Below are 26,802 nucleotides of genomic sequence, written 5' to 3' on the forward strand. Positions count from 1 at the left end.
TCTGTCTTTCTACCCCCTCGCAGGCTTGGCTTAGTCACATGACCACCTGTCTCATGACCTGATTCATTCTCGTCATCTGGGGAGGCAAATCAACTGTGGCACAGGCAGCCTGAGACCTATTTCCCTTTAGAAGAGCCAGACACCCTGTGACACAGACCTTGGTAAAGAAACTGCTGGAATGTTCCACAGTAATGAGACAAGACAAGTGCAGCAACACTATTGTGAGTTTAATCGTGAGGGCTCCTAGAGATTTTGGTATGTTTTTTGTGTTGTTTGTTTGGGTTGGATTTTTACTATTGTTTAAATCTAAATAAATCCAAATGCAAATAAACAGAATATGCTAGTGTTTGAGACCATTCCTACACAATACTCTACGACTATACCTAAAAGGAATAGTTCAGAAAAATGAAAATCCATCTTCTGCACCCTAACTCACATTCAGATTTCATGCTGCACCAACTGCTGTAGTATCTCAGAGAATCCCTCACTTCGATGATTTTTCTTGGAATTTTAAAATTATCCAGTTTTTTATTTTTCTACTCCCTCCAATACACTGTTGTAACCCACTTGTCTGTTGGTCAATGTGTATTATGCCTGATCCGCCCAAAGATATGAGTGCATGACTCTTTAGCTCAAAAGAGCTGCAGCAACTTGTGCTTTTAGCTCTTGAAGGTCCCAGTTCAGACCCTGATGTGTTAACCAATATGGTGGCCATCACAATCCATCTGAGGTACTTCTATGTCCCCCATTACCATAGTATCTGACCCCTGTGGAGATAAAGGAAGAAGGAGGCATGCCTCATGGCCCTATTTCACCCCGGGGTGTTTGCTACTTCCCACCACCCAACACAGATGTAATGAGGTTAAGTGGTGTCCGTATAAAACAAGGAAGAACTACTGATTATTCCTCAAGAAAGGCTTTTAATGATTTCCGACTATAATAACAGCATAAACGAAACAAGAAAAGGAAAACCAAAAACCAGCACTGAATAAGGACCATTTTTGAGTTCCTGAACAGTGACTCTACATATGTTGGCAGGACAATAAAAGCCCCGAAGACAAGCATAAGTAAAGCTATTATTCACCAGCCCTATATTCCTGGTGTAAAACTATTTTAAAGGCAACATAAAGCTGACGAACGACAGCGCTACATGCATTTGCTATGACTACGTAAAAGACAAGCAATAATACATGCAAAGCTATTATGCATCAGCCATTTACTATTGATTTTGTACTACAGTATCGATACAACTATGATCTATTCGGCTCGAGCAACCAGACTTCTTTACTCTATAGACTTACCCTGCATTCGTCCGAAAAATAGGTTACCCTTCAGTCAGCCGCTTTCCGCACTTGCCAGGTACAGACAGTCAAGAAGTGCACCTCCCTTCAGTTCAGGAGGTGTGGGTCAGGTATGACCAAAAAAACCACACATACTCCCATGCCTTCGTCCTTTTTATCTGGTCTGACGGCCGTGTTTTAGAACAGACCAACCAATCAGGGTGGGCCACATTGTTTGTGTGGTTGCCCTAATTGTATAATTGATGCGTATTTAATTTTTATGTCCAATTGTTTGTTGTTTGTATAATTGAGGCCTATTTATTTTCTGTAGACAATTAGAACTTGAATGTGGGTAATTTTGGATTGATATGTACAAAGGAGTCCGGATAAATTGCTATCTGGTCACCTCGCTTCCTGATCACAAGTCACAAGCTTAAGTTTTATTTTTGCAAGACTTGCATTTTGCAGTATACGGAAGTTTGAGGCCTAACATTTACAATACTTCTATTTTATTCCAGCTTGACAAGACAGTTCACTTTATTCATAACCACCTCACAATTTTTAAAGTATTTATCCTCACAGGCAAGGAAGTAATATGTCCATTTTACAGATGAAGAACTGAGACACCAAGAAACTTTCCCAAGATTCACTTGGTCTTCCAGGCCCTAAGACAGTGCACTAATCATTGTACAATCCTTTTCCTCCTTACAAAACCCCTGTATCCAGGCAGCCAGCTTTCCTACCCAGAGAGGAAAGTCCCGCTTGTCCTCTCCTCCCAGAAGCCCCTCAATAGTCTTACAAAATAAAACCTACTTTTAAAAATAGAAAATCAAATCTTTTCTTTCATATTTGTTGACAGTTCTTAAGGACTTTTAGTTCTCCTTCTCCACTACATTTATTCACACATATGGGATCAGATGCTCCATGGGTATAAATTAGCATATTACCATTGACCTACTGAGGATCTGGCCCATTTACTTGCCTGTCCTTTTCTGTTGGAAATATTACATAAAGTAATAGAGAGGCATTTTCATAGATTCATAGATTTTAAGAGCAGAATGGATCATTATGATCACCTACTCTGACCTTCTGCATAACACAGACCATAAAACCTCACCCAGTAATTTCTGCATCAAGCCCATAAATTGATTTAGACTTCACGTGATGGAAAATCAACTATATCCCTCAGCAAGTTGATGCAATCATTAATTACCCTCACTGTTAAAAATGTACACCTTATTTCCAGTCTGCATTTGTCTATCTTCAGCTTCCAGCCATTGGATCTCATCACGCATTTTCTGTTGGATCATAAAACCATCTACTATCAGATGTATTTTCCCTAGGTAGGCACTTGTAGACCATGCTCAAGTCACCTCTTAGCCTTCTCTTGAAAAAACTACATTGATTGTGTTTCTTAAATCTCTCACTATACAGCATATGTTCCTGAAGCTCTTTTCTGGACTTTTTTCCAATTTATCAACCTACTTTTTAAGTATGGACACCAGAACTGGACACAGTTTAAAAAATTGATCTAATTAATGCTATATATAAAACCAATACCACTCCGTGCACCTGCTTGATGTTCTCCTGCTTACACCGGATCACATCCACCCTCTTTTTCAGAGAAGCAGAAGCATTTACTGAATTTATTGAATGTAAAAAGGCTCCCCCTTGTGTGAAATGCTTCCCAGGCTTGCAGTAACAATCCTAGGACCTAATTCTGTGATTGCAATGGGGGTTAAGGGCTTTCAATACATTTGAGGAGGCACTCATAATCTTTACAGGATCAGGACCCAATTTACCCAACTGAACAGGTGGCAGATGGGTGCTGTGCAGATTTTCAAATACTTACCTTACATGACAAGCCAAACGCACCACAGTTTAGGCCAGGAAGTTCACAGAACAACCCCTTTTAAATACTTACTTTAAAGAAAATCTTTCATGAAGAAACATTTGTAACCTAAAAGTCAACATATTTAATAAATGAACAGTGACACTAATAATATTAGCATAGAGAGACTGGCAGAGTGATAGAAAAACAGGTATTTGCAGGTGTTTGAATAAAGCTTCAGTTCATACTGTCTTCAAATGCAGCACTAGAAGAAGAGGCTTTTGTTCATCTATGTTTCCCTTTTAATAAGCTCATCATGTTTAATGTTGCACCATTACATAGATCTTATTTTGCATAAATACATGGTGATTATAGCTGTATAACCTTGGCAACGCAGTGTCCTCTTGAAGCAGCCTGAAATGGAATGGAAATGCAGATTATGCCACATAACTGCCCTACTGGGAGCAATATTTTATTATGTTTTATTCCCTTTCCATAAAATTAAACTAAAATGAAGGTAATTTGGGTTCTACTGAACCTATGATAAGCTACGGAGAAGGAGATCCTTAAATCGTTATGTACGCATGCGTGCACATGCATGCATAGACAGAAGACTGACAAAATCATCAGCTCACACGGTCATCTAAATTCGGTATTTGGATCCCACCCTCTGAACCCAAAGGCTCTAGAGGCAAATAGAGACTTTTATAAAACAGAATCATAATTTATGTTAAAGATGTGATGCCAAATCTCAGATGCCAGGAAATGCAAACATAGTCCTTAGTTTATGGCCGTGTGAAAAATGATGCACAGAAAAGAGTGGAGGGCCAGATCTTCAGCTAATGTAAATCCATTGATATCAGTGGTACTACACCTGTTTACACTAACTGAGGATTCCTCCAGAGTCTCTCAATCTGCGCATTAGGACTATTGTAAGGATTTATGGTAATCTCAGTGATAATCTCATCTTTCATTTAATAACAAAAAATAAAGGCCCTTTTTATTAAGAAGGTGGGGCCTGAGTCTGGTCTCATATCACTTTTTAGAAAATCCTTTCATACTTCCAGGATATATTATTTGACTGAACTGAATCTTGGCCTGTTCTGTATAACAGAATGAGGCACCACCCTTCTGTGACTATGTCAGTACCACACTATTTGGGAGAGATCACTTTTTTGTCAATGCCTAGTCAGAAACAAGATGCAAATGCTTCATAGGGTTTGATACTGCATCCTCAAAGCATACAAAACTGTGTGTGAGTTTCAAGAGTTTTGTCTGTGTGAGGCATATGGAGATAAGTCCCGTACTGTGCCACAGAGCTTAAAGAGGAAAAACGTGAAAAGGCTGGCCTATGAATCAGTGGCATAATCTCTAAGAAACTGCTGAGGAATAGATCCCTGTAACTTGGGAAGCACATAGCTGTAACTTCACCAGTGACTGGATGGTGCCTTTATTCCTCAGCACTGTAACTGAAAGAGTGCTTCATTAGTATGTAAACCCATTAATCTTGTATTTCGTATATGATTTCCCTCTTGATTTGAACATCTGGCTGGAAGGCACATCTCTAATTAGAACAGACATGTTATTCCGGAATTAAAATAAACATCAAAACATATTTCTTTTTCTTTCAGCTCGCTTTTCTCATGCTACCTGAGTTGTAATAATCATGGCTGAAACTTGTCAAATCCCAATGGAGCTAACATTTCATTAAGAGAGGGGAATGGAATAGTATAATTCAATACACATTTATGGGCTAATCCTCCACAGGGTTGTATTACTTCTAGATCATGGGAAACCAAACAAGACTCTAGCATAACAGTGTCATGCCAGTTACAACCCAAACATCTTTAAATAACAAACTTCTGTTTAAAGCCAAGCTGTTTAGCACAAATATTGCTTTTGGTGGCATTAAAGAACAAATCTCTAACCTAAAATGACATTGAGGTTAAAATTATGCTCTGGATCTTGAAATAAATCACTTGCTGGGCTAGTCCTATAACGTGCTTCAAGTGGAGTGCCGATATGCTAACAGAGGAAGAGCTCATCTGCCTCAAGACGAGACAAAAAAGACTGGCTTTATTTAGTTCCCCAAAAGGAAACAAAGGTAGATGAACTATGGCAACATCTGAAAAAAAGGGGGCAACTTTTCCTGAACACTGATGTATTGAAGGGTTGTCAACCAATTTTTTTTCCAGTGGAAGAATACCCTCTCCATCTACCAAAGTCTGGGGCCTTGCATATTCTAGATTGCAACACTAACACAGCGAAAATGACACTGATAGCATTCTAAGACACTTCAGAATGACTCCTTGAGCACACCTGAAATTTGTGGAAATCAGTCTCACTGTCACATTTTGTAAGTCCTCTGAAAGATATCCATCCTGAAGGGTCACCATAAATATGCCCCCGGTCTTCCATTTGTTCTCTTACCATTACATGCTAGATACCATAGAGCATGCTAGTATCCAGAATCTTTAATCCCCCACCCTCCACACATGATACATTCCACTGTCCCTCTTTCTTCTTCTGCGAGGGTGAAATTTACCTAGCTGCACAAGGCCCTCTACATTGATTAAACCCTGGGTGACCTGGGAGGAGGAAAGCAAGCACAGTAGATATGGAACAGCCACAAGGATTCCAGGAGCATCTACACAGGTGTTCTGAATAGGTCGGTGTAGCAGAAAATATTGGGGATGGGATACGAGTCTCATGCTTGTGCAGATCCAGGGTACCATACCCCACACAGAAGAAGTATGGAGAGGCATAGGATAGGGGAGAGGGAGGAGTTTAACCCTCATCTTCTCCACACAAATCCCTATTTGTCTGGCTTTGTCCCGGGAGGGGAGAACATCACCCTCTGGTATGTGAATCTGTCATGCATGCTCACACTGGGATGAAACAAAATGAATGAATAAATGCATCAGGGAAGTTTTCACTGTCACAAAGTCAGAGATGGAAAAAATTATCACAATAAGTGTAGGAAACTAGAAAGGATGGCAACCAAGCTGAAAAGGAAATAAGCCACCTATTATGTCCATAAAGAGAAAGTAAATAAAACACTTGACCTTTCATGAACTGAACAGTATGGGCAGAACATATATTTACCTTTTGATTACATGGAAATCTGTTGAACATGTGACTCAGATTCATATATGGTTGCAGGCAGGTGTACCTGTTTCTACTGAAAACATATGCTCTTTGGGAAAAACACCCAATTCTACCATAATAGTGGAGTATAAATATTTCCTTTTGGTTGGTGTGCCATGGCAAATGCAGTTAAACTTCCATTGTAATTGAGCTTCTGATTTGTTTATGGCTCAAACTCTGCTTACCTTTTTAATGCAATAATTCAGTTACAGTGCTGGAGACTTAAAATTTCACTTGCTTCCTCCAGGACAGGTTGAATTTTAAGGCTCAAAGGCTGTACTATAGTGAAATGTCTTGCATGCCTAAGGCTAGCCTTATAGTCTGATCCTGCCCCATTGAAATCAGTGGAAGTTTTGCCATTTTTACTATTAGTAATGTAATGCCAACAGGGATGTGTTAATTACTTTACAGATGCATGAAGATGAGAAGTTTATAATCTAAATAGACTACATACAAACTAGGCACAGGAGTAGGAGAAAAGGAGTAGCAATGTGCTGAACACAGTTTATGCTTTAGACAGGGGGTCATGCTTTATTTGTTGCCCCCACATGTACACATACTCCATGCTTTGTTTTGACAGGTGTTTTAGAAAGTGATCGTGCTCCAAGAATTGACGTTCCAAAATATATAAATAAAAGTTGTTCCTGATGAGTGGATTTTAGATTTAGGGAAGGGTGAATTGAAACTAATACTGAACCCTAATTATGAAGATCATTGAAATACTTGTTGCAAGCTGCTGTTTGATGTAGATGGCCTCCAAAGTATCAGTTAATGTATTTATAATCAGTTAAGGTATTAATAACTAAAGAAAATATTGTCACCTTGAGACATTGCAAGATAACAAACCCTATGGTAATAATAAAAATAACTTTTTTAGCCATAGTGGGACATAGTCTGCTTCTAGTTACACCACTGTAAAGGCAGAATAACTCCACTGAAATTACCAGATTAACTCTGGTTTTCCCATAGTGTAACTGAGGGTGTATTTTAAAAGAATGGGATAGCCTCACCTCCTTCCCTTATGGTGTTGGTCCTGCCTCCTTTGTGCTGCTAAAGAATGCCAACCACATTGTCCCTTTTATTTGCCTCTCAACTATTTTTCTTCCAGATCCTATCACCATGCATGGGATACCCTTCTAGACCTGGTGCATAAAGCCACCTCCCTCTCCACTTTCAAATCCCTTCTGAAGAGCCACTCTTTTCATGATGTCTACAAGAAACTAGCTGGTTAAGACATGATCTAAAGCCCCCTGAAGTCAATGGAAAGACTTTAGTTGATTTTAGTGAGCTTTGGACCATATTACTTATCTGTTTTGCTTATTTATCTCATGAGCGAATTGGAAGTGAAGGGAAGAAGTTGAATGTTGAGGCAAGGATTCAACAAGGACACTAAAATTGAAGCTGGGAATTGGTACTGGAGAAAGAGGGGACATCTGAATTGTGGAGGGTTGATGGAGAACAAGATCACTTGGCTAATATATTGTCTACTTTATTTGGGAAGCATGTAGCACATTGTGAGCTCTATGGCAATCTAAATAATGATGCATGGTTTATGAAGTCTTTACTAGTCAGTTATAAAGAACCGTTCAAGGGACTATAGAATGTTATTATGGTACTTTGATTTCTTTAGTAATGCTGTAGCTTTGTTTCAGAAAAACTCAGTGAAATGGGGATGGAAGTCTGATTGGTTTCATTTTCTGAATATTTCTTTGTATTATTCACACATTTATTGCTGTAATTTTGAAATACTACAAAAGTATTTTGAAATCAATCAGCATCCACTCCGCAAAGTATAGGAGGAATAAGATGGGTGAGGTAATATATTTTATTGGACCAACTGTGAGAGACACAAACTTTTGAGCTACATAGATCTTCTTCAGGTACTCAAATATACTCAGAGTGTCACAGCTAAATACAACATGGAACAGATTGTTTAGTATATATTTCAAGGGACCATTCAAGGTGAAGTAGCTGTTAACACTCCTCCAGTCAGAGTGGGAAAAGGCATCTGGGGCACGGAGTTGTTAGTGGGTTATAGCATCAAGAAGTGTGATTAAGACAGATGCACCTCAGTGGTTGGGGCACTCACCTGAGCAGTGGAAGACCAAGTTCATGTCCACATCAGGCAGAGGAAGGAATTGAATCTGGGTTTCCCACAGCCAGCGTGAGTGCCCTCACCACTGGACTAGTGGCTATAAGGGAAGCACCACCATCTTGTCTGCCTTCAGCTGTGCTTTGTCCTATTAGGCAGCATTTGAGCATGTCTACTGCTTTGAGCCCTACAGGGAAGATAAGTAGGCATTCCTTCATCTCATGAATCCCACAAGGGCTTGGCCAAGAGTTAGGCAACAAGCTGCTTGGCAGTGTCAGGATTTAGGCAGTTTAGCACATGCCCACCAGCAGAAATTTAGGTGCCATGGGACTTTGGGCACTTACAGGGTAGATGGCAGTTGAGCAGGGTTTTTGTGAATGCCAGTGATGCCTAAATGTAGGCAGATAGGTGCCTAAATCCCCATTGTGAACCTAGCACTAAGGACCTGATCCAAACACTGTTCAAGTCAGTGAAAAGACTCCCATTCTTTTCATAGGCTCTGGGTCAGGCCCTCAGATGGGTGCTGGGGTGAGGCTAGAGTAGGGATTCAGCCTGTTCACATTCCCTATCACATAAAGGCCAATATCCATTAATTGACTATGATGGTAATTTGCAGCCTGAGCTAAATCAAGGAAAATAATGGACTTCAGTATCAATAATCTGTTGGCATTTTCTTTTCAAATGATGTGGCTTTTCCCCACCTCTCTTTTCACTAAGGTGTATGTAACAGATTATTTCTACTGAGGGTAAAAATGTTTCAAGGGTCAAGCTATAATTCCAGCAGGATTTCAATAGGAGTTAGCACCCATAAATTAGTTGGCTGACTGAGGTGACAGAATATATCAATATAATTTTAATTGTGATATTAAAATACAGCCATATTTCCACAGAAGGTAATGTTTTATTTTATCAGTACACAAACAATTTGACTTTTCCTCCCTTTTTCTTGAATTTGGAATTACCTCATTAGTCAGGCTCAGAGACTCTTTATATTTTCTTACTTTCACTCCCAGAGTCATGATCACCTCTCTGGCCAAGGAACACTAGAAGTGTTCCTGCCCCTTTGAAGTCTGTCAGTGCTGTCATTTAATTGGCTTTCTAGGTGTTTCTTACCCTTCTGGTGCTAGAAGTACTGCCTTTCAAAACTACAAGCAACCCAGGAAGAGAGAAACAGAAAACGGTAACAAAAGAACTGGGGGGTCTCCTGTGTTGTGGTACAAAGTGCAACCCTGATTAAGTGCTACAATCAGGGCTTTGGAGCTGTGCTCTGGCTCCGCTCCAGCTCCAGGCTGAAACATGCAGCTCCACTGCTCCGGAGCTGCTCTGCTCCCCAGCTCTGACTCTGCTCCAAAGCCCTGGCTACAATCTTACATTTCCAGTAGTGTAACCATGGATGGTGACATTGCAAGTTCTGGGTTCTCTTGCTCTGTGACCTTAGGCTAACATCTCTGTGCCCCAATTTTCCATATGTAAAATAAGGATGATGCTAACGATCTCACAGGGATGTTGAGGTGTAATTATTAATTGTACAACACACTTGTGGTACTCAGATGCAAGTCAATATAAAAGCAAAGTACTATTATACAGTACCTATCAGTTGTACCCATGCACAGTAATTCCTGTGGGCCTCCTTGTGCCCACAATATCACACACAGCCCTTCTGCAGCTCTGTCTGAGGAGGTAGACTGTATTTTCTAAATATATACCTCAGCAATTGCTTACACCTTCCTCAGTCTCTCTTGAGAAACTTTACACATCCTCTGGCCTTGTCTTCACTATTAAAAGGTGTTTTACCTGAGGGTAATTTAATAATATAGGTCTACACTTACGCTGGAGGCATTACTTCCAGCTTGAGTAGAAATACCCACACTGGCTTGATCAGAATTGGTGTGCTAAAAACAGAAGCATAGCTCCAGCAGCACAAATGGTGGAAAGGACTAGGTGCCTGCGTATGTACCTATGGTCTTGGACAGGATCTTATTCAGGGTGTCTAGCCTGTCCCACTGCTCACACTGCCAGGGTTACATTCTATTTTTAGTGTGCTAGCTTGATCAGAGCAAGCATGTGTATGTCGACCCAAGATGGAAGTTATACCTCCAGCTCCACTCTGGACATAGCTTGCACATGCTAGGGTATCCTGAGGTAAAAACACAGAGAATACAAGGCCTTTTGTCTTACTGCAAGGTGAAACTCAGGCAAAGATATAATGCTGACCTCAACAAGTATACATCCCAATAAAACTAAAGTACCTGGTCTTCAGTGTTTTTTCTTTGGGACAGTTTATGAATATTGGGAAAAAAATGAACCTTTTTTTAGCAGTGAGAATTAGATCTCAGAGTGCACCAGTTAGTAGCCAGCCTAGTAAACAACTCTATGGCCAGAGTCTCTTAAGTCAAATAGTTTTTAGGCAATTTTACTGAAATAGAAAAATTATTAAATAAAGGTAAAATAAATATGAATCTGCAGTTAAGATTGCATGAAGCTTAGTTACAGAGTAGTCTAATCACATCTGCACAACAATTCCTTCTTAGTCACTCTTCTCAAACGGTCTGGCCATTTGCTCTGTGACTCTGCCCTGTGTTCTGCAAGGTGTATCAATATAACTGGAGAACTTTACCTTTATAATCATGTTTGGGCCTGATTCTTTCCTATTCTCTGCCTGTGGCATGTAATAGTCTAGTCTCCTTTCAGCTGTAATACTTGGGTCTAATTTTGGTTGTTGGGTTCAGTGTGAGAGTGCTTGTTGTTCTCACCTGTGTTGTACAGGATGTCAGACTAGATCAGGAGTGGCCAACCTGAGTCTGAGAAGGAGCCAGAATTTACTAATGTACATTGACAGAGAGCCACAGTAATATGTGAGCAGCCTCCCATCAGCTCCCCCACCCCACTCCCAGTGCCCACTGGCAGCTCCACTGCTCAGTGCCTCCCTGTCCCTCCCTGCACCTTCTGATCAGCTGTTTTGTGGCATGCAGGGGGCTTGGGGGTGAGGGGGAAGCAAGGGTATAGCAGGCTCAGAGGAGGGGGCAGGAAGGGGTGAAGTGGGGGCAGGGCCTGTGGCAGAGCCAGGGTTGAGCACTGAACACCCCCCAGCACATAGAAAGGTCGGCGCCTATACAAGGAGCCACATATTAACTTCTGAAGAGCTGCACGTGGCTCCAGAGCCACAGGTTGGCCACCTCTGGACTAGATGATCTTGTGCTCCCTTCTGGCCTTGAACTCTGACTTTCTTTTTTCCCAGCCACATTATTTCTCCCCAGACGATCCACTCAAATGTTATTCCAACTACTCTCTGGTTGCGAAAGTTCCCACTCCTAGAGTTGTTCCTTGTGTTGCAAAGAAGCCAGGACCAGATAAGGAAGGGCTATCTATTTAGATATTAACAACACTTTCTCAAACACAGGACTCACATATCTGCTGTTAATGGCCTGTTAAGGTGAAAGGCACTATTAAGTGAAATTAATATTGAGCTACATGTGCATGGGGTTCATTCTGCTCTCACACTAGTCTTACAGTAGTGTAACTCCTTTAGTTTCACTAGAAGTACTCTTGATTTACATCAGGAGAGAAGGCTCAGACTCCTGGTATCTGCAGTGGCTGTGTAACCCCTTGTGTCATAAATATAAAGGGAAGGGTAAACCCCTTTGAAATCCCTCCTGGCCAGGGGAAAGCTCCTCTCACCTGTAAAGGGTTAAGAAGCTAAAGGTAACCTCGCTGGCACCTGACCAAAATGACCAATGAGGAGACGAGATACTTTCAAAAGCTGGGAGGAGGGAGAGAAACAAAGGGTCTGTGTCTGTCTGTATGCTGGTCTTTACCGGGGATAGACCAGGAATGGAGTCTTAGAACTTTTAGTAAGTAATCTAGCTAGGTATGCGTTAGATTACGATTTCTTTAAATGGCTGAGAAAAGAATTGGGCTGAATAAAATAACTATTTCTGTCTGTATCTTTTTTGTAACTTAAGGTTTTGCCTAGAAGGATTCTCTATGTTTTGAATCTAATTACCCTGTAAGGTATCTACTATCCTGATTTTAGAGAGGGGATTTCTTTACTTCTATTTACTCCTATTTCTATTAAAAAAAGTCTTCTTGTAAGAAAACGTAATGCTTTTTCATTGTTCTCAGATCCAAGGGTTTGGGTCTGTGGTCACCTATGCAAATCAGTGAGGCTTTTTATCCAACATTTCCCAGGAAAGGGCGGGGTGCAAGTATTGGGAGGATTGTTCATTGTTCTTAAGATCCAAGGGTCTGGATCTGTAGTCACCTAGGCAAATTGGTGAGGCTTTTTACCAAACCTTGTCCAGGAAGTGTGGTGCAAGGTTTTGGGAAGTATTTGGGGGGAAAGATGTTTCCAAACAGCTGTTCCCCAGTAACCAGTATTTGTTTGGTGGTGGTAGTGGCCAATCCAAGGACAAAGGGTGGAATATTTTGTACCTTGGGGAACTTTTTGACCTAAGCTGGTAAAGATAAGCTTAGGAGGTTTTCATGCAGGTCCCCACATCTGTACCCTAGAGTTCAGAGTGGGGGAGGAACCTTGACACCTTGTAAGGAGGACACTGACATGTCATGAGCACCTCCTGTCAGTTGGGTGCGATGCGAATATGTACACACTCTCTCTCTGCTCCTGGTGTCCCCTGTTGGCTGTTAACCTCATGAGGTGGGTGTTCAGTGAAATGGCCCTCTATATTGAGAGTCAGTCAATATACACAAACTCCTTCCTAGGTAAAATGTCCAAAAGAGCCTGTCCCTGTGCCCTTGTTAAAGTCTTTAGCCCTTTGCAGGATATTCCCACCCTGTGCTTGGGCTTTGGCCATTTCACCAGTGGCCAATGGGGGGACCCAGGCCCTCCAGCTACTCTGGGTCCCTACCCAGGCACCCTATAAATAGCAGCCACATGCTGCTTTCTTTAGTAGTTGCTGCTGCTATTCCATAGGCCACTTCCCACATAGCCCCTTCCTCTTCACCCTTACCTCAGGGTGATCGTCCTTGAGTTCTCGGTCTGTTTCCTGCTTGAGCAAGGTCTCTCCCAGGCCTCTTCACCTGGACAGTTTCACAGCCTTCCAGTCCTTCCTCATCCTTCTGGTCCCAGTCAGCAACTGACCTTCTCTGCCCCTGCAGCATCTTTTATCTGATCCTACTGTGCTCTGATAGGCTGCAGAGAAGCAACCATTCTCTGCAAGCCTGAAGGACTCTCCTTCACTGCTCCCTTTATGGGGCCAGTGTGGTAGAACCATTAGGCCTCTTGCAGTGGGCCTTAAAGGTCCTGGTACATCCTGTCATGCCCCTGCTGTAAGTTTCCATCTCAGTAAAGTTATTTAGTAACTGCAAGAAAGATTAAACTATTGATCCAAGTCTACAACCATATAGGGGGTTAGGAAAAGATATTTAGTGGTTCTGCACTGTAAGGCTTTTGACTCACCCATCCCTTATTCTTTCCCTTTACTGGGCTGGTGATAGGGTCCATGGGTGATCTAGCAGATCCAAGATGATTAGAGCCCTTTCATACCCTCCCTATTTCTAACTTGGTATTGTGGAAGGGAAAGTGTCTTCCTTACCCCATCCATCTTATTTAATCTCTTTCCTGGGCCAAGGTCTGCCAGTGAGCTATACATTTCCTCATTTAAACTGAGGATAACTTTCTGCCCCTTGTGCTCTCAAGGCAAGTAAAGCTGGTCCTTATAACATCCACACTTCAATCTTATAAAGAGTCTCTTCAGTGAGTTGGAGGGCTGCCCTAGTCTGAGGCACAAAATAGAGGCAACCTGGCCCCAACAATCCCATAATGCTGCTGGTGAGCGTTTTCCTCTTTGCTCCCTTTTACTTTGGCATACATTTTGTGGGATGGAGTACTGTGAGAAGGTAACCTTTAAAAACCCAGACATTCTGCACTGAGAGATTTTTAGCCAAGCAGATTGGAGAACAGATCCTCTTGCTTTCTTTCACAGGTGTTGTCCTGGTATCTCCAGTCCAGTTGGGAGCATGTGGGAAAGCAGAGGGTCAGAAGTCTCATGCCTATTCAGTTTTTGGTCTGATTGGTTTTCGTATTAACTGACGCCAGCTGCAGTGGTGGACAACTGCTTACTAGAAATGGGACTGATACCACCAACTCCTACCAAATAGAAATAAGGATAGGGGAGCGATGAGTTGGTCCAAATTCAAACTGGTGACCAATTCTCAATTCTTCCCTGAGCCATCCGATCCAGCTATACTCTTACATTCCTTTCTTTCCTAAGCCTGTTTTCTTTTTCACACTATCAAAAGAACAGTTATATGAACAAGCATGGCTAATATATCTAAGTTAATATTTCAAACATGTTACTTCTCTGCCTTAAAAAAATATCAATGAAAAGATGCTGGGGTTTTTTATTTGATTTTTTAATTGAGGCAAAATACAGTTTCTGCTTCTAACGCTGGATACCTTTGTCACGACTGATGAATGCACATTTAGTCTGCGTTCACATTCTCTGCTTGGAAGAACACAGCCATAAACTCAGTTACACGCTGTGCTTTCCTAGTCTTTTAGAAAAAATGTTACTGGGTTATTTTTAAAGTAAAAATATACATTTCTGAATTTAGTAGATTTTATAAATGTAAAGCTATACTCAGAAATCACATGGTCCTGAGCCTGTATCAACATAACTTTGATCCAAGAGTGACAGTGAGACCACTGTTAATTGATTTTTAAAAGTAGCATAGGAAAAGTGCCTCCAGAAACTATAAGACACATGCTTCTTTCCACCAGATTCTGGTATTTTCAGAATGTATTACATGCAAAATACAGGACAACAAATAATCCCCTAAAGTGCACTGCTAAAAATCACAAATCTTAAACCAGGGACAAATTCTGTCCCTGGGTGTCTTACGCCAGGCAGCAAAATTTTGCCTTGTAAAGACTAAAGCTGGGATGAGGCATAATGTGGGTATGGTGGGAAGGAGAAGTTACCCTTTAGTATGAATTTTCTATAAGTTTGTTTCTGTGTTTTATAATCAGTAAATGTTTTTTCTTTCCACAGATTTTTAAAAAGACTAATTTGTGGAAACAATAAATATCGCTGCCAATATCTGCCTGCATTTTCTCTGCAATTTTCTGCAGTAAATGGGCCTTAATCCCACAATTTTCCCAGCAATTTCCTCATGGCCTTGCTCATTACAGTACTAAAATTGTTATCTGATGATTTTCTTCAGATGCAATATAATTGCATCTTTGAAAAGGTAAGAACGAACAATTGTGAGCTTCAATCATCTTAGCTTTTAAGCTTACAACTATCTAAAGATGTTTATAAAGTTTTCGCTCTGCCATTTTTTCAGATACTTAACTCTTAAAGTTCTTGTTTAATTAGTGTTTACTTTAAAAGCAAGATCTTGAACTTGCATCTACAGTATTAACAACTTTGCCATCTGCATAGCACAGTTTTAAGAATATTTCCTTTTAAGCTTTAGTTCACCAAATACAATGTGGGGGGGGGGGGGGGGAGTTTTAAGTATTACACAGCTTTCTTGCCCTGATTTTTCTGTTTGATTTGGATCCTTATTTTGAAGGAATTATTCAAGCAGGCTAGTAATCTACACTACAATACCCTAAAGAAAGAGGTTGTGTGGGTGGGTGGCCTTGGGGATGCTAGAGGGGCTTAGAGCACAGTGTGTGGACCACTCCTTTCAGTCAAATTAGTCCATGAGACCATTTCAGGAGGTCAGGAAGCTGTAACATTGCATTACATTTCTGTTTTCATTAAGGCATTAGCTGCTTTGTTATGCAAACTGCAGGTTGAGAGATTTCAATTAATGATTATTATGAGGTCTACTAATATTGACTGCAGTCTCTACTATTGATTACCAGCACTAATAAAATCCCCCAAGCCTACAGTGCAGGTTTTTGAGAAGGAGATACATTCTGCTCCTGACAAACTTACTCCCCTATCATTAAAATTAATGGTGATTGTGTATCTGATGGCAGGTGGACATGCATTTTTGCTGGATTCATGGACAGTTTCCCTACAATGACTCCTACAATTATTCCTTGGCTAAATAATTCATAGCTCTCCTACAAAAGCAATAATCATGCTTATTTTTAAGATAAGGGATTGGTCCTGCTTTGGGCAGGGGGTTGGACTAGATGACCTCCCAAGGTCCCTTCCAACCCTGATATTCTATGATTCTATTCTATAATATAAAGAAAGAGGCACAGTAAAAATAGGATAGTGGAGATGCACCATCAATGCTTAATGCTCATAGATAATCTATTTGTCATCTTGACATTAACAACATAATCAAAGATTTTGTTTGGCTGGTTGGTGGCTATTTATTTATTTTGCACATCTGACTAAACGTTCCTTCCAGCATTACAGCTGTTCAGTGAATTGCATGAAGTGAAAGCTTTCAAGTACACAGGATTAACATAGAAGGGCAGACCTCAAGAATAAGTTCATTGTGTGAAATATTTGGTAGTTGAAAGGCCATAGCTAAAATTAAGTAACACCACATCTTGAGAGAATGAGGGATTTGCAGAAATAGCCCCATACATCTGAAGATGCGACAGGGCAAACTAAGCAAACCCAGAAAAAAAAAGTAGAAAGCATTAACTCACAGCACTGTCAAGAAAAAACAAGTGCACTATGAACCTGATCTGAAGCCCATAGGAATCTATCCCTAGTCGTGAGTGCTTTTTGGATGTGGTTCTACCACTTCAGTTAAAAAAAGGATTAACCTGAATGGTGATTAGCTTCTGTTTTAATTTCAGTTAAAGACCCTCTAACAGGTTGTGCTCACCACTATGGTGTCTCCTGCTGGCTGCTCTGGGAATTAGCTCCATCCATTAGCAGGGCACTCGCCTCTTGTGGTGTCTCAATTTCCATTGCTGCTTCTCCACCATCTCTGCTATCTTGGGGGGGACCTGCATCACTCCCAGACCACAGTATCCTCTTCAGGGCACAGCCAGAGGGCTGTGCCCCAACTCCATTCTCTCCCCCATTCCAGGGGAACCGGCAGACCTTCACCTGGCCTCTCACCACAGTGGTGAACTGCAGCCCCTCGTCCAGCCCCTCACTCAGGGACAAACTACAGTCCTTTGACTGGCCACTTCTCTTAGCAGCCAGTGGGACAAAGGGGAGGGCCAGGCCCACCTGTTTCTCTAGGTCAAGACTCAGGGACCCTAAGCTGGTAGCCACTCAAAGCCTCTCCTTCCCCTCTGCCGCTACCTGCTTTCCCTGGGTCACTTCCCTGTGGCCCCAGCACCTACTCAGCCCCTGTATCAAAGCCAGTCTGGGAGCCAGCCAGGCTGAAGTTCTACTTGCTCCCCTGACCAGCACTGCTCTGTCCCAGATACATCTCTCTACAGGGAGCCAGTCCTTCTCCCTCAAGCTCCAGGGAAAGGCTGAGCTCCTACCTGCCCTGCAGCCCTTCTTATAGGGCCTGGCCCTGACTGGCTGCTTCTAAGCCTTCCTCTGGTTGGCTGGGTTCTGTGCAGCCACTCCAAGGGCTGCTGTTAACCCTTTGCCAGCCAGTGAGGGCCAGCTGCTGTGTCACAGACCCATTCCATCTTAAAGAAGCCTCATGACTGCTGGCCCATTGAAGCTCTGCAGGCTCTTCCCTGTTCTGAGAGTCATTTTGGATTCAGTTGGGTACTTTTTTCCCAAGTGTCTGACTGCCCAGCCTGATCACCATATGTGGCAATTAGGTTTATAGGATTGATGCTGGGAGAATAATTGGGTAGGAACATGCTTGGTGAATCCCCTGCACCCCACAATATTCTCAGCAGCGAAGAATTTCAGTGATGTGGCCTGAAAATATGGGGCTTTCCATGGCTGACAGCTTGATACCAAAAGTTAAACAGAAAGGAGCCATTTAGAGCATGTAGCCAGAAGATACTTTCACTTTTGCCACTATGAAAGACAAATGAAGACAGAGAGCAATCTTCAGCAACAAGAGGTAGGCAGGGGCCCTTCCATCTACAGATACTTTCAGAGTTATGACTGGTGTTGCTTATCCATAGCACAGAATTTAACAAGAAAGAGGACTTGTCCTTCATAGTGCTGGGTGAATAACTGATTTATTGGTTTGATCTGAAATGTTTGATTCAGGTTTTTTTAAAGGTCTAAATTAAAAAAATAGTGGAAGGAGGAACAGCCTACTTATAACCTTTCCCCCAGTGGCTAGGGATAGAGGTAGGAGACTAGGGTTCAATTCACCTTTCGCTTCATGATCAGAAGCAGTTTGCACTTTGGTCTCCTACAAGAGTTCTCTAACAACTGAATGATGGGATATTCTGTGCCAGGGCACTCTCTGTTGAAGCTGTTCCACTTCTTATAAATCAAATCATCATTAGAGCAGGAAAAGCGAGTGAAACTGAGTTTACATCCCAGTGGTAAAGCATTCACTTAAGATGTAGAAGATTCAGATCCCTGCTCAGGTGACTATTCCATGGATGGCATCTAAGTCTCGGGGAAGGGTGGGGAACTTAGCCAAAACTATTCAGATTTGCAAATAACATTGAGTTGACTGAAGCCGTACTTTTTGGAGAATAAACTAGTCATCCAGAAAAAATCACCCATCTCTAGTCCTGAGTCACAGACACTGAGGAATGCTCCAGCTAAGCTCTTTTAGGAATGACATAGCATTTAGTTATGGACACTGGGAGGAACACTATATTCACTATTTTAGATATTGCACGGTCTGATTTAACTCATACCACCATCAGTTCTTCCAGATGATTCTGGGCCTAATGTGGTAAACCCTTAATGTGGAACTTCTGTTGACTTCAGCTGAAGTTTTATGCATGTGGAGAGTTTGTGGTATCAGATTCCATTGTCAAAACACAGGGCAGGCCATTTGTTTGTCCACAGTGGAGAAACCCCTCTAGTGGGAAGGAGAAATAAATGAAGAGCAAAAAGCTGTAACATACAGAAGCTAAGAAGCTCTTTTCACAAGCTATCTTTCTTTTGACAGCTCCCCAACTTGGGGCTTGATCCAAAGCCCATTCCACTGATTTCAATGCATTTTTAGATCAGGTTCTTGGAGCATTTCTTATCTTGCTCTGGCTTTGAGGCTTCTGCTATAGGTTTACCTTTTCCCCCGAATAGGAAAGCAAAGCTAGCAACTACACCGACACATCTTGTGCTGCTCAGAAGGTTGTAGCTATACTGTGATGAGACCTAAATACAGCTTTGTACTCCGGTATTACTTTTTTAAAAGCGTTTGTTTAAAGGAATAAATGCTAAATATATTTATTTCCCTGGTTTTTTGTTGATTTGGGGGGGGGGCTTTGATGGTGGGGTCTCATTCCTATATATTTTTAAAAACACTATCTTATTTTCTAATTTTGCAAGATAATTTTAAGTCCCAGGCTGCTCTCCCATTTGCTAAGCTTAAACCTGGAGCAGAATTTTACTGACTGTGATATGGAGAAAAAAAAACCTAGATGAGACAGAATTTATGAGGGGAATACAGGTAACTACCATATGGTGCAACAATAATAATATCTGAACAGGTTTATTCATTTTAAGAAACAGAAAATAATTCATACGCATACCAATTGAAAAAGGAATACTTTTCTGCTCACAAGATTTTTCAGTACCTATATCTGCTTTAAAACAAAATGGTGGTATGGTGTGAATGTATTGCTCTCTGTATATACAGTAGGGACATATTACAGAAATTGGAAAGAAACTGCCTGGAAAGTCTGGGGTTTTTTTATATTAAGTTCCTTTCAACTCCCTTTGCAATCAGTGTATATGAGACTCTTGCATGCTCCAGAAGGTAATAGAGTGACTTTTGTTAAGACATACATCTATTAAGTTTCTCCAGTACTAAAGACCATGATTATTATTTCAAGCTTTCCATGAAAATTGTGTTCCAGGTTACTTAACTCAGGAGGAAGCTTTATTTTACTACTGACAATCTTATTGAGAAAACCATTTCTACAACTCCTCCTGCTCCTCCTTGTTCTTACATTTATCATTTTCACCACCATCTCTCTTCTCCAAACATATGGTGAAGCTAAAAATGCCCATCGTTTAAAAATTGCATGAAGTTTTACTCTTGAAGGCTACCTCTGGCCGTTTTGTGATTCATGTACCTAAGTGTGAATGTTCTAAAGAGGTCTCTGTGGCACCAGGGCAGCCTAATTTATTGGGCTTGCCTCCCTTATTTTTCAGACGATCCATGTTTATGGGTCTACTTCTGAGTGAGGTTCTTTGTTGGTGTATTTTTTTTAAACTAGCCCAAATATCGGCCCAGAGATTCCCTTCATATAGACTAGATCTCTCCCAGCCCATGTGAATGGGATGAAGTGCAGTCTCTGTGGTCCCAGTCCCCTCTACTTGTCCCTACTGGAAGCCATCCTGCTGTGGCTTGGTGAAGAAGGGGCTCAGAAAAGTTCTGGGGTTAATACTGGAGAGCAGAGGGTTGGAATAGGGATATGATCACTCTCCATGGCATTTTCTCCATATTACCTTCCAGATTTCTGTGTAGTAATCCAGGAAGAGATTCATAGCTCAGAAGTGAGCAATATAATAATCTAATCTGACCTCCTGTATAGTCCTGTACAGACCATAGGACTTCCCTGAGTTAATTCCTGTTTGAACTAGACTATCTCTTGTAGAAAAAAGTCCAATCTTGCTTTAAAAATAGCTAGTGATGGAGAATCCACTGCAACCATTGGTAAATCGTTAAATAGGTGTGCCTTATTTCCGGTCTGAAACTTTATTATTATTAAACTAAATTATTTCCGGTCTGAAACTTTCAACTTCCAGCCATCGGATTGCGTTATACCTTTCTCTGTTAAATTAAAGAGTCCATTTTGTTACCCATATAGGCACTTACAGATTGTAATCAAGTCACTCCTTAATGGTCCCTTTGCTCAACTGACTATAATGAGCTCCTTGAGTCTATTACTATAAGGCCTATTTTCTAATCCTTTAATCATTCTCGTGGCTTTTCTCAGAACCCTCTCCAATTTATCAACATCCTTCTGTGGACACCAGAAGTGGACACAATATTCCAGTTGTGGTCCTATCAGTGCCAAATACAGAGGTAATATAATCTCCTTGCTCTTATTGGAGATTTCCCTGTTTATACATCCAGCAATCACATTAGATCTCTGTGCTACAGCCTCGCAGTGGGAGCTCCCATTCAGCTGGTTATCCAACATGAACTCAAGTGTTTTTCTGAGTAACTACTTCCCAGGATAGTTTTCCCCCAACCCTACCCCACATACTTTATTTTTAGCTGTATAACTTTGCATTTGGCCATAGTCAAACATGTATTATTTCCTAGCACGCAGTTTACAAAGCGATCCAGATTGGTCTGTGTCAGTGACCTGTCCTCTGCTAGTGGTAACAGCTTCTAGGGAAACTTTAGTGCCATGGGGGAAGTAAGCCAGAAAAGCAGAGTACATTCAAAAGTGGTCTAGGAAGAAAGGTCCTGCTTACTCAAATCTGGGAGAGTCCTCCAATTGTCAGAATCTGAAGCATTGAAAAAAATCTTTCTTCATGCTTGTGGCTATCCAAAGAAGATGTACGTGAGTTGCTAAATTAATTTCTGGTGTAATACCATCCATTTCAGTGGAATTACACCTGAAATAAATTTGGTCCAGGCAAGCCACTTTTTTATTTTCCTTCTAGGCCTCCATAAGCCTTTAATTAGCTTTGTTTAATAGGTGACTACAAATCTGGGCCTTTACTATTAGGATTATTTAAGTTGAATAGCTGTTTTGTAGCTAAATGAAGATTAAGTAGAAATTAGATTTTAAAATGCATTATCAGAACAGTTTTTATAAAACCTGTCATTCTTCATCTCTCCCTGTTACTAGAGACTGAGCAGTGACTCTCAGTGGGTGCTGTCATTTTACTAAAATCTTTAAGCAGGAAATCTAGTCTGATTGTGTAATTAATAGTAGGAAATACAGCTGAGCATCTAAATTCATGAGGAAGTCAGGAATTGTTCAAAGTTGTAATGTTATGTTATTATTAATAATAATTTGATTACATGAACAGCAATTATATATATTGGCTTCCTGTTTAATTTTATTCTATTTAACATGCAATTAAATGTATTAAATTTATAATTTATTCTTTGAAATTAGATGTATGGCAATAATCACAAAATTTCTTATGGCCCGTTTCAGTTTTTCTGTGAAAAAGGATTATCACCTTCTTTTCTTTTTTTAATTCGCTAATTAAAATTTTCAGATACAGCATACTTGAAATAGAATGGTCCATGTCTGTTTTCTGTCTTTCAAGGGATTTTCTACTGGTGAAGGTATGTTGGTGATGATGACTTCCCAGCTACATGCATTTGGGGTGGATTTAAAATGCAGAGCTAGACCCTCTGCTATGGTGCCTTTTTGTGCCATTCAAATGTAGAAAGCATACCAGTGGAGAGAGAAGATATGTTGGGGCAGACAAGGGATTGTCAGAAATCAGGTGGGACAGAACATAGGGTCACTATACTGAATGTGAATTTGTGCAAGGTCTCTTTGGTTCTTTAGGTATCTTACATCAGTGGTGTAAATTGGAGCTGCTTCTAGGCTGCTCAAACTGATGCCTGACTAGACTGGTGCAGCTGCAACCAGCTCTCTAAAGTTTCCCCACCCTCCCTTGTGTTGAGTACTGCTGGGTGGTGAGTGCTACATTCTTCTTTTACCTCAAGTATCCCCATTCAGAAGTGCTTCTCAATAAATTAGGCTGAGCATACAGTGTTCTGTATGTTTCCTTCACTCATTTCTAGAGTTGCTCACAAAAACTGCAGAAAAGTTGACATTTTTCTCTTCCCCCCCAACGCTGTCGTAATTTGAGATTTTAGCAACATCGTCAACATTTCAAAATTCAGAACATGTTAACTAACTCTACTCCTTTCTCTCCCAACAAGGAAATAATAACCCACTCATCTAGGCCAAATCATTCCTGACTGCACAGAAGCCAGGACAGCACTTTGTACGTTTATAGGGCCTTTTCTCCAACGATGCTTTACAAACTTTAATGAATTAAATCTCATAAGACCATAAGCAAGATAGGAACTGTACTGTATGCCAATTTTCCAGATGGGTAAACCGAGGCAGAGATGATTTGACATGTTCATTGTCACATATCAAGCCAGTGGCAGAGTTTTGAATAGAACTCACATCCTATCTCCCAAGTCTCTGCTTTAACCACTAGGAAGAGTTCGATCTCAAACAGATAGAGGACAATATAGCTCAAAATTGAGTTCTTTAACATGCAACTGATTCTCTAGAGCACTATTACCTTTCTCTAGTCTTTTATGCTTCAATATTCTCTGAAGATAAAAATCACCTTTCATTAAGTAATCACCTTTTGTGTATGTGCATTAGTACCATGATAACTGTGTTTTTAAATTTTATTTTCTGAGCCAAATTATTGGGTATTTGCATAACTTTGGAGTTCCACAAATAAATAATTAAAAATAAAACCCTACAAGCAAAACCAAAAATATTTATTCTGTGTCTTTCTTTTAAAGAGCAAAAATGATGGCCCAGATTGTGGATAATCCGTGTTCTTGTTCAAGGCACTTAATGGTGGGCGGGAGTTGAGGGCAGGGGAGGGCTGACTTTACCCTGCCCTTGCACCAAAGGACATACACTATTGGTTGGGGCAGAGCACGTTTTTCCTTGGAGCAGGGAGAAAGCAGGAAGTAGATTATGACTCTGAATCACAGTCTGCTTCCCAGACTGCTCCTGAAGCAATGTGATAATGTATTGCCCCTCACACAGGGCTTCTCGCAAAACCATCATTTAGCTCTATATGTTTTTGTTTGCTAGACTGGCAACTTTCTTAACATTTGACAGTTTATTTTCCCCTTCTAAAAATATTCCCATCATAGATCTAGGCTTTTAAAATTACACAAATAACCAAACTGTTGTTAGGGGCCTGTAACAGGGTGGCCTTTCCCTTTAAGAGTCAGAAGCCTTCGCACCATTTAGACCTGTTCAATCGGCCCTACCCCACTACACCTGTGCAGGGTTGGACTTCCGAGAAAGGAAGCCTAGCAGTGAGGGGTGGAGGGAGTAGAGCAGGTGTCCATTCTATGGTGGTGTGGGCAAAGATCTTATCAGGGACCACAGCTTGCCTGAAAACCCTGGGTAAGGGGAGAAGGCACCAGCTCATGGGTGGTGAAATTGAAGTCTGTGAACTGGAGTTGGTGCTGGGACAGTTTATTGCAAGTGGGGTTAGCCTGCAAAGAAGGAGCCTAACATCTAGGTCCAGCTGAGCCAAAGATTTCATTGTTTTGCTATTTTCTTTTAGACATCAAGTGACAGGCTCTGAGGCCCTGAAAGGGGCTGGACTCTGTTATCTGATTTGCCAGAGGGCCTCGTCGTTCCTATGGCCAGAGAAGAGAAGACATGAAGGGATACAAAGGTGCAGTTGCTTCAATACCACTTTCAGCCATGGGGTGGCAGGTTGGGATGGCACCTCTGTGCAAACTACCCCAACACCTTCTGTTTTTTAGCATTTCCTCTTGTACAATTGTGATTGTCTCTGCCAGCTGACACCTATTTAGTAAGTACTGCACATCCAGCAGCTACATGCACAGTAATTCTAAGGTCTTACTCCATGGACCAAAGTTCACTTCAAATTCAATGCATCTCTCTGTGCTCCTAATCTGCTCCAGGCTACTTTGTGAAAAACATATGTCTATTAAGGGTGTGGGGAATTATGTGTGTGTCAGGCCCCAGAGCAGTTATTCCTTATCCCACATTGGTCCAAATGACTACAAAGCAAATCTGAGAAGTTAATCCAACTAGGTGTTGGGGTAGCAACAGCTACACAGTGTGGAGAGACAGCAGGGAGGATCAGAAGCATGCAATCAAGAGACAGCAAGGTTGAAGTGCTGAGGGTGCGCCATCCTCATCTACTGTAATAAAAATGACAAAGGATCATGGAGGCTGCTGGATGATGGGCACTTCTGCTGCATTCTTTTGTGTTCTGTCTTATTTACTTCTGCACTCTGCTACTTGGTATTTTACTATATTACCAGAATATAGGTGTGCCTGGTGTCCCCTGGTGCAGCTCTTCAGAGCAGTGTTCTGGGCCCTCAGAGGGCCTGCACCTGATCTTGAATTGGCAGCTGTCTGGTTTCTACAGCAAGGGGTCTGGCAAGTAGCCAACACTCCAGCAAGGATTGATGGTTGGGGAAACAGCACATATGTGAGAGCTCATAGCCTGATCCTCCCACAGCCGAATATGCAGCTGTCTAAGGACGCTCTGCGGAAATACAGAATGCTGAGTAATCCTGCCTTATATTTAATCTCTGCTCATTTTTCCACTCGGCAGGCAAGATTCTATTTCCTCTGTACAAACACACAGAATTTGGCCCTATTTTATTGCCATGGAGTGCCACCATCGATTGAGTCTCATCCCTCCACATACAGTCTCATCCCTCCTACTGTTATTTTGGTGAAACATGTTGGCCTTATATACTGGTTTAGGAAGCAATTCACAGGACAGTTTTATTTTATTCAAGCCATGCTCTCTGGATTAGAATTGGTTCTGCGTGAGCTTTGGTTGATCCATCACAACCCATCTCAATAGAGATTTTTTTCTTTAATTTTAAATACTAATTAATTATTTTTTGTGATAATGTGAGCTGTTAGAAAGTTTCAAAATACATTGCTAATTTTAGCTTATTTTCACATTTGACAAAGTACTAACCTTAACATCCAATTCTATTTGGAAAAGTGACTAAATGGTATTGCAGGAGTTCATGTTTATTGTCCATCAGTATCATCTCCATATCAATTATGCTCATTTTCGCAAGTAAGAAGTTATGCCCTGCTGCTTACTCTACAATGTGAAAGTCAAACTGGGTTAATCATTACTCATTTTTATTGTAATACTTAGAGGTTCTACTTGAAATCAGAATGCCATTGTTGTAAGCATGGTACATAGCTTCAACAGCTTAGAAATGCTCTTCATCTCCACTAATGAAGGTTGAGCAAGCCAATTTATTTTCTATTATGCTTGCCAATGTGCTGTTAATGACACTCAACCCCATTACCTTCAATGGGTTTGCACAGGTATAACAGACTGGCCTTCTCTTTGGAATTAATTCTGTTGATGCTATATGAGAAGTAACAGAATTCAGCTCACTATCTCTTGACTGTCTTTGCTTTGCAGAATGAACAGGAGTGGAAAGTACCAGTAGAAGAAATGTATTTTTTCACTAATGTATGAAGATGTGATTTTGGGTACAAGCAGGAAGCATATCTGCAAGTTAGAAGGTGCCATTTTACACAATTATTTTTCAGAATAAAACCAGATTTTAAATGAGTTGACAAGGCTACAGAATTATTCAAGTGGTGTTCATATGCTTTATTCATATGCTTTATATTGCATATTCATATGCTTTATTCATACGCTTTATATTGCAGCATTTGACTTTGTTTCTCCCTTGGATGGGGAGCGATGCACTGGAGAGGAGATATGGATCTTAGTTAGATATTCTGT

General features: G+C 41.0%; 1 protein-coding gene across 1 annotated transcript in view; it reads left to right on the forward strand.

Moving 5' to 3' along the window:
* Positions 1 to 26,580, forward strand: part of LOC311518821 (uncharacterized protein) — a 41,213-nt gene extending 14,633 nt beyond the window's left edge. The window contains exons 2-3 of the mRNA XM_084624896.1: positions 24,601 to 24,714; positions 26,473 to 26,580. The gene's annotated coding sequence lies outside the window, so the exon portion shown is untranslated. The remainder of the gene's footprint in view (positions 1 to 24,600; positions 24,715 to 26,472) is intronic.
* Positions 26,581 to 26,802: the final 222 nt, after the last annotated feature.

Source organism: Lepidochelys olivacea (assembly GCF_965140295.1).
Source record: "Lepidochelys olivacea isolate rLepOli2 genome assembly, chromosome: 3".
NCBI lineage: Eukaryota > Metazoa > Chordata > Testudines > Cheloniidae > Lepidochelys > Lepidochelys olivacea.